Here is an 8,614-nt window from a genome sequence, read left to right as displayed (position 1 = left end):
AGGAAACAGAATTGTCATTATTTACAGATAACATAATATTGTACATAGAAAAACCTGAAGACTCCATCAAAAAACTACTAGATTTAATATCAATGGAACAGAACGGAGAACCCAGAAATAAACCCACAGCTCTATGGACAACTGATATTTGACAAAGGAGGTAAGGGCATACAATGGACTAAAGACAGCCTCTTTAACAAATGGTGTTGGGAAAATTAGACAGCTACCTACAAAAAAATGAAACTAGACCACCAACTTACACCATTCATAAAAATAAACTCAAAATGGATAAAGGACTTAAATGTAAGCCATGAAACCATAAGCATCTTAGAAGAAAACATAGGCAGTAAGCTCTCCGACATCTCTCACAGTGACATATTTGCTGATTTATCTCCACGGGCAAGTGAAATAAAAGACAGAATAAACAAATGGGACTATATCAAACTAAAAAGCTTTTGCATAACCAAAGACAATAAGAACAGAATAAAAAGACAAACTACACAATGGGAGAACATATTTGACAGTAAGTTTGATAAGGGGTTAATAACCAAAATTTATAAAGAACTTGTAAATCTCAACACCAGAAAGACAAACAATCCAGTCAAAAAATGGGAAAAAGAAATGAATAGACACTTCTCCAAAAAGGACATACAGATGGCCAATAGGCATATGAAAATATGCTCAACATCACTAATCATTAGAGAAATGCAAATTAAAACCACAATGAGATATCACCTCACACTGGTCAGAATGTCACTCATCAACAAAACAACACAGAATAAGTGCTGGCGAGGATGTGGAGAAAAGGGAACCCTCCTGCACTGCTGGTGGGAATGCAGACTGGTACAACCTCTGTGGAAAACAGTATGGAGATTCCTCAAAAAATTGAAAATCGAACTGCCTTTTGACCCAGCTATCCCACTTTTAGGAATATACCCCAAGAACACCATAGAACTGTTCCAGAAGGAGAAATGCACCCCCATGTTTATGGCAGCATTGTTCACAATAGCGAAGATCTGGAAACAGTCCTAGTGTCCGTCAGAGGACTAGTGGATTAAAAACCTTTGTTACATATATACTATGGAATACTACTCAACCATAAGAAATGATGACATTGGATCATTTGCAATAACATGGATGGACCTTGATAATATTATACGGAGTGAAATAAGTAAACCAGAAAAACCTAAGAACTTTATGAACCCATACATAGATGGGACATAAAAATGAGACTCAGAGACATGGACAAGAATGTGATGGTAATGGGGGGGTGAGGAAGCAGAGAGAGGGAGTGGGGGATGGGAGGGGCACAAAGAAAACCAAATAGAAGGTGACGGAAGACAATTTGACTTTGCGTGAGGGGTATGCAGCATAATCAAATGACAAAATAATCTGGAGATGTTTTCTTGGAACATATGTACCCTGATTTATCAATGTCACTGCATTAAAATTAATAAAAATAAGATAAAAAACTATTAGATCTAATAAATAAATCTGAAACAGTAGCAGGTTACAAAATTAATATTCTGAAATCAGTGGCATTTTTATGCACCAATAGTGAACAATCAGAAAAATAAATTAAGAAAAGAATCTCACTTACTAATGCAACAAAAATTTTTACAGAACCAAAAACAAACAAACAAAAACCCTGAATAACCTCAGCAAACTTGAGAATGAACAAAGTTGCAGGTACCACAGTACCAAATTTCAAACTATACTACAAGGCCATTGTAATCAAAACAGCTTGGAAGTGACATCAGAGAAATGTCGCCATGAGGAGCACTACCTATAAATCTCCCCAAAATTTCAACAAGTTCTTCAACCAGAGACAGAAAAATCTATCCTTGGACTGTCTGGAAGTCCCACACACTGAAAACGAAGTGCTATCAACAAAACCTCCATCACATGACAATAAGAAAAAGAAAACAAATAAAGAACAAAAGAAAAAAGAAATCAAATATCATGGATACAAAAGATAGAGAAGTAGCACAGATAGATGTGGAAAATCTATGGAGAACAAAATTTAATATATTGGAAACCTTGGAGCTAAATGACAGAGAATTTAAAATAGAAATCCTAAAAATACTCAGAGATATACAAGAAAACACAGAAAGGCAATTTAGGGAACTCAGAAAAAAAACTCAATGAACACAAAGAATATATTACCAAAGAAATTGAAACTATAAAAACAAATTAAACAGAGATGAAAAACTCAATTCATGAACTGAAAAACGAGGTAACAAGCTTAGCTAATAGAACAGGCCAGATAGATATCAGGTAGGATTAGTGACAGAGAAGACAAGCAACTTGAGGGTCAACAGAGACAAGAAGAGAGAGAAACTCAAAAATTTTTAAAAATAAGAAAGCACTACAGGAATTGTCTGACTCCATCAAAAAGACTAACATAAGAATAATAGGTATATCAGAGGGAGAAGAGAGAGAAAATGGAATGGACAGCATATTCAAACAAATAATAGAAGAGAACTTCCCAAGCCTCTGGAAAGAATTAAAGCCTCAAATTCAAGAAGCAAACAGAACACTGAGTTTTCTTAACCACAACAAACCTACTCCAAGGCACACCATAATGAAATTGGCACAAACCAACGACAAAGAAAAAATTCTCAAGGCAGCCAGGGAAAAGAAGAATACAACATATAAAGGAAGGCCTATTAGATTATCATTGGATTTCTCAGCAGAAATTCTACAAGCTAGAAGAGAGTGGACCTCAATATTTAAAGTCCTGAAAGAAAGGAACTTTCAGCCAAGAATACTATACCCATCAAAGCTATCCTTCAAATACAAAGGAGAAATAAAAACATTCACAGATACAGAAAAGATGAGGGAATTTATCATCAGAAAACCCCCACTCCAGGAAATACTAAAGGGGGTTTTCCAACCAGATTCAAATAACAAAACAAAACAAAACCACAAGTAAAAGCTCCACCAAGAACACAACAAAACCAAACTTAAACTGACAACAAAAAGAATAAAAAAGGGGGGGAGAGGACGGAGATTAACAGCAACAAAGGACTATGGAGTGCAGAAACACTCATAAGATAGTGTACTGCAATAACATGATACGCACCCTTTTCATTACTTAATGGTAACCCCCCTTGAAAACACCACCACAGAAGCACATGACTTAAAAAAAGTAGCAACAGAGGAAAGAAGTATGGAATACAACCAAACAAAAACAAACGATAAAAAAACAAAAGAGAAGAATAAAACAAGATACAAAACTAACAGAAAACAATTTATAAAATGGTAATAGGGAACCCACAAGTGTCAATAATTACACTAAATATAAATGGGTTAAACTCACCAATAAAAAGACACAGAGTAGCAAAATGGATTAAAAAAGAAAATCCAACTGTATGCTGCCTACAATAAACACATCTAAGCAACAAGGATAAAAACAAATTCAAAGTGAAAGGCTGGAAAACAATACTCCAAGCAAATAACATCCAAAAAAAAAGCAGGTGTAGCAATACTCATATCTAGTAATGCTGACTACAAGACAGCAAAAGCACTCAGAGACAAAAATGGTCATTTCATAATGATTAAGGGGACACTAAATCAAGAAGACATAACAATTCTTAATATATATGCACCAAACCAAGGATCACCAAAATATATAAGACAGCTACATATTGACCTAAAAACAAAAACTGACAAAAATACAATCATACTTGGAGAATGGTTGTACTTCTTTACATTCCCACCAACAGTGAATGAGGGTTCCTTTTTCTCCACAACCTCTCCAACATTTGCTATTACCTGTCTTGTTAAGAATAGCTAACCTAACAGGTGTGAGGTGATATCTTATTGTAGGTTTGATTTCATTTCTCTAATAACTAATGAAGATGAGCATCTTTTTATAGTCCATATAAATCTGATAAGTTTTTGTTCCATTTCTTTAAAAAATGTCATCGGAATTTTGATGGGAATTGCATGAAATTTATAAATTGCTTTGCGTAATATGGCCAGCAATCCCTCTACTGGGTATATACCCCCAAAACTCAGAAACATTGATACGTAAAGATACATGTAGCCCCATGTTCATTGCAGCATTGTTCACAGTGGCCAAGACATGGAAACAACCAAAAAGCCCTTCGATAGAAGACTGGATAAAGAAGATGTGGCACATATACACTATGGAATACTACTCAGCCATAAGAAATGATGACATTGGATAATTTACCACAAAATGGTGGGATCTTGATAACATTATATGGAGTGAAATAAGTAAATCAGAAAAAACCAAGAACTGCATGATTCCATACATTGGTGAGACATAAAAACAAGACTAAGAGACATGGACAAGAACGTGGTCATTATGGGGGGGGGAGGGAAGGAGGGAGGGGAAGGCGGAGGGGGAAGGGCACAAAGAAAATTAGATAGAAGGTGACAGAGGACAATCTGACTTTGGGTGATGTGTATGCAACATAATTGAATGACAGGATAACATGGACATGTTTTCTTTGAATATATGGACCCTGATTTATTGATGTCACCCTATTAAAATTAATAAAAATGTATTTAAAAAAAGAAAAAGATACAAAGAGATGGAAAAAATATTCCTTGTTCTTGGATAGGAAAAATAAATATAATCAAAATGGCCATATTACCCAAAGCAATATGCAAATTTAATGCAATTCCCATCAAAATTTCAATGACATTTTTTAAAGAAATGGAACAAAAAATCATCAGATTTATATGGAACTATAAAAACCCTGAATAGACAAAGCAATCCTAAGGAAAAAGAATGAAGCTGGGGGCATTACAATACCTGACTTTAAACTATATTATAGAGCCATGACAATCAAAACAGCATGATATTGACAGAAAAATAGACACTCAGACCAATGGAACAGAATAGAAAATACAGAAATAAAACCACGTATATATGGTCAAATAATTTTCGATAAAGGGGCCAACAACACACAATGGAGAAAAAAACCTCTTCAACAAATGGTGCTGGAAAAACTGGAAAGCCACATTCAAAAGAATGAAACTCGACTACAGTTTGTCTTCTGTACAAAAATTAATTCAAAATGGATCAAAGACCTAAATATAAGACCTGAAACAATAAAGTACATAGAAGAAGACATAGGTACTAAACTCATGGACCTGGGTTTTAAAGAGCATTTTATGAATTTGACTACAAAGGCAAGAGAAGTGAAGGCAAAGATAAATGAATAGGACTACATCAGACTAAGAAGTTTTTGCTCAGCAAGAGAAACTGACAACAAAATAAACAGACAGCCAACTAAATGGGAAATGATATTTTTGAACAACAGCTCAGATAAGGGCCTAATATCCAAAATATACAAAGAACTCATAAAACTCAACAACAAACAAACAATCCAATAAAATAATGGGAAGAAGACATGAACAGACACTTCTCCCAGGAAGAAATACAAATGGCCAACAGATATATGAAAAGATGCTCATCTTCATTAATTAGTAGAAAAATGCAAATCAAAACTACAATGAGATACCACCTCACACCTGTTAGATTAGCTATTATTAACAAGACAGGTAATAGCAAATGTTGGAGAGGCTGTGGAGAAAAAGGAACCCTCATTCACTGTTGGTGGGAATGTAAAGTAGTACAACCATTATGGAAGAAAGTATGGTGGTTCCTCAAAAAACTGAAAATAGAACTACCTTATGACCCAGCAATCCCTCTACTGGATATATACCCCAAAAACTCAGAAACATTGATACGTAAAGACACATGTAGCCCCATGTTCATTGCAGCATTGTTCACAGTGGTCAAGACATGGAAACAACCAAAAAGCCCTTCAATAGATGACTGGATAAAGAAGGTGTGGCACATAAACACTATGGAATACTACTCAGCCATAAGAAATGATGACATCAGATCATTTACAACAAAATAGTTGGATCTTGATAACATTATATGGGGTGAAATAAGTAAATCAGAAAAAACCAAGAACTGCATTATTCCATACATAGGTGAGACATAAAAACGAGACTAAGAGACATGGACAAGAGTGTGGTGGTTACTTGGGGGGGGAGGGAGAGGGGAAGAGGAAGGAGGAGGGGCACAAAAAAAACTAGAAAGAAAAAAAGAAAACTAGATAGAAGGTGACGGAGAACAATCTGACTTTGGCTGATGGGTATGCAACATAATTGAATGACAAGATAACTTGGACATGTTTTCTTTGAACATATGTACCCTGATTTATTGATGCCACCCCATTAAAATTAATAAAAATTTATTTAAAAAAACAAAAATAACCAGCTTGATACTGGCAAAAGAACCGTAGATCAATGCAACAAAACAGAGAACCCAGAAATAAACCCATGCCTTTATGGTCAATTAAATTTTAAGGGACACAAGAGTATACAATGTGGTAAGGACAGTCTATTCTTTTCAGTATATGGTATTGGGAAAATTGGACAGGTAGTTGTAAAAAAATGAAACTAGATCACCAACTTACACCATACAAAAGAATAAACTCAGAATGAATTAAAGACTTAAATGTAAGTCATAAAACCATAAAAATCTTAGAAGAAAACACAGGCAGTAACTTCTCAGAAATCTCTCATAGCAATATTTTTGCCAGTATTTCACCCTGGGCATGGGAAATAAAGGAAAAATTAAAAATGGGACTACATCAAACTAAAATTTTTGCACAGCAAAAGAAACCATCAACAAAATGAAAAGAGAACCCACTGAATGGTAGAACATATTTGCCAATGATTCATCTGATAAAGGGTTAATTTCCAAAATCTATAAACAATTTTTACAATTCAACACCAGGAAGACAATCCAATTCAGAAATTGGTAAAGGACCTGAATAGACACTTCTTCAAAAAGGACATACAGATGGCCAATAGACATATGAAAAAATTCTCAATGTCAGTAATTATCAGAGAGATCCAAACTAAAACCCCACTGAGATACCACCTCACATCTGAGAATGACTACCATCAATAAGTCAACAAACAATTGTTGGAAAGTATGTGGCAAAAGGGAATACTCATGCACTGTTGGTGAGAATGCAGACTGGTACAGCATTGTGGAAAATAGTTTGGAGTTTCCTCAAAAAAATTCAAAATGGAACTGCTTTTTGACCCAGCAATCCCACTTCTGAGAATACATCTGAAGAAACTGAAAACAGTAATTCAAAAGAGTGTATGCACCCCTACACTAACTCCCATGTTATTCACAATAGCCAAGATCTGAAAACAGCCCAAGTGCCCAGCAATAGATGAGTGGATAAAAAAAGTTGTGGTCCATTTACACAATGGAATACTACTCAGTCATAAAAAAGGACATTGTACCCTTTGTGACAGCATGGATGGATCTGGAGATTATTATGCTAAGTAAAATAAGCCAGTCAGAGAAAGACAAGTACCGTATGGTCTCACTTATGTGGAAATCTAATTAACAAAATAAACTAAACAAAACAGAAACAGAAGCATGGACACATGGAATAGACAGCTGTCAGAGGGAAGGGAAGTTGGGGAACTGGATAAAAGAAGGTGAAGGGATTAACCTAAGAAACATATATACCATAACGTTTGATACAGACAACAGTGTGGTGATAGCCAGATGGGAAATGGGGTAGGGGTAGGTGAAGGTGGGCAAAGAGGCGGGGGAGGAGACAGAAAGAGACTTTGCTTGGGGTGATGGGCACATGATGCAGCATGTAGATGAGGTTGTATTGAGTTATACACTTGAAACCTGTATGGTATTGTAAACCAATGTTACCCCAATAAACTCAATAAATAAAATTTTAATTTTTTTTTTTAAAAATGGTCCATCAATTTGTCATTCACCTTATAAGTAATATGTTGTTTTCCTCTAGTTACTTTCAAGGTTTTTCCCTTTACATTTGGTTTCAGCAGTTTGATAACATGTACCTAGGCATGGTTTTCTTTGAGTTTATACTGCTTGATATTCATTGAGCTTCTTTAGTCTGTAAATTTATGACTTTCAAAAAATCTGGGAAATCTTTGATAATTATTTTCTCAAATATTTTGCTATCCCAGGAGGTGCAAGCCAAGATCAGGAGCTGCCACCCTTTCCAAGCACCATCTCATCTCATCTCATCTCATCGCATCGCATCTCATCTCATCTCATGGAGCAGGAGTGCCACTCAGGTAAAAGCAGACCCCTGCCTTCAGCTCTGGTGCAGTGGTTCATGTGTTTTTTTCAATGAGAAAAAAGGCATGACATAAGGATAAAAAACTCTGCAGCTCTGCCTGAGAGGACTAACTTACTTTGGAAAAAGTAGAAAATTCCATGCTTACAGGCATTGTTGAAAACAATGGTGATTTTGATGGAGAATAATTAAGAGGGGGCTGGTAGCACTAATACAAGAAAAATGTCAGAACAGTCACAAATTTATTAGCTATAACCAGAAAAAGAGAAAACCAGTAAGAGCCCTCCTAGGATCATTTGCAATTGTGGCAGTCAAGGAAACTGTGTGCATATGTTATGATGCATCCACTTCAGAGGGAGGCAATAGAATAAGTTTGAAATTCCCCAAGCCACACAGACCCATAAGCACAGGGTAAAAGTCTCACGAGCACAAGGAGCTTAAACACAATGTCTGACCAAGAACCGACTGAATCA

This window comes from Saccopteryx bilineata, chromosome X (assembly GCF_036850765.1).
Source record: "Saccopteryx bilineata isolate mSacBil1 chromosome X, mSacBil1_pri_phased_curated, whole genome shotgun sequence".
Classification (NCBI taxonomy): domain Eukaryota; kingdom Metazoa; phylum Chordata; class Mammalia; order Chiroptera; family Emballonuridae; genus Saccopteryx; species Saccopteryx bilineata.
The sequence above is the reverse complement of the archived record's forward strand: the minus strand, read 5'-3'. Positions refer to the sequence as shown.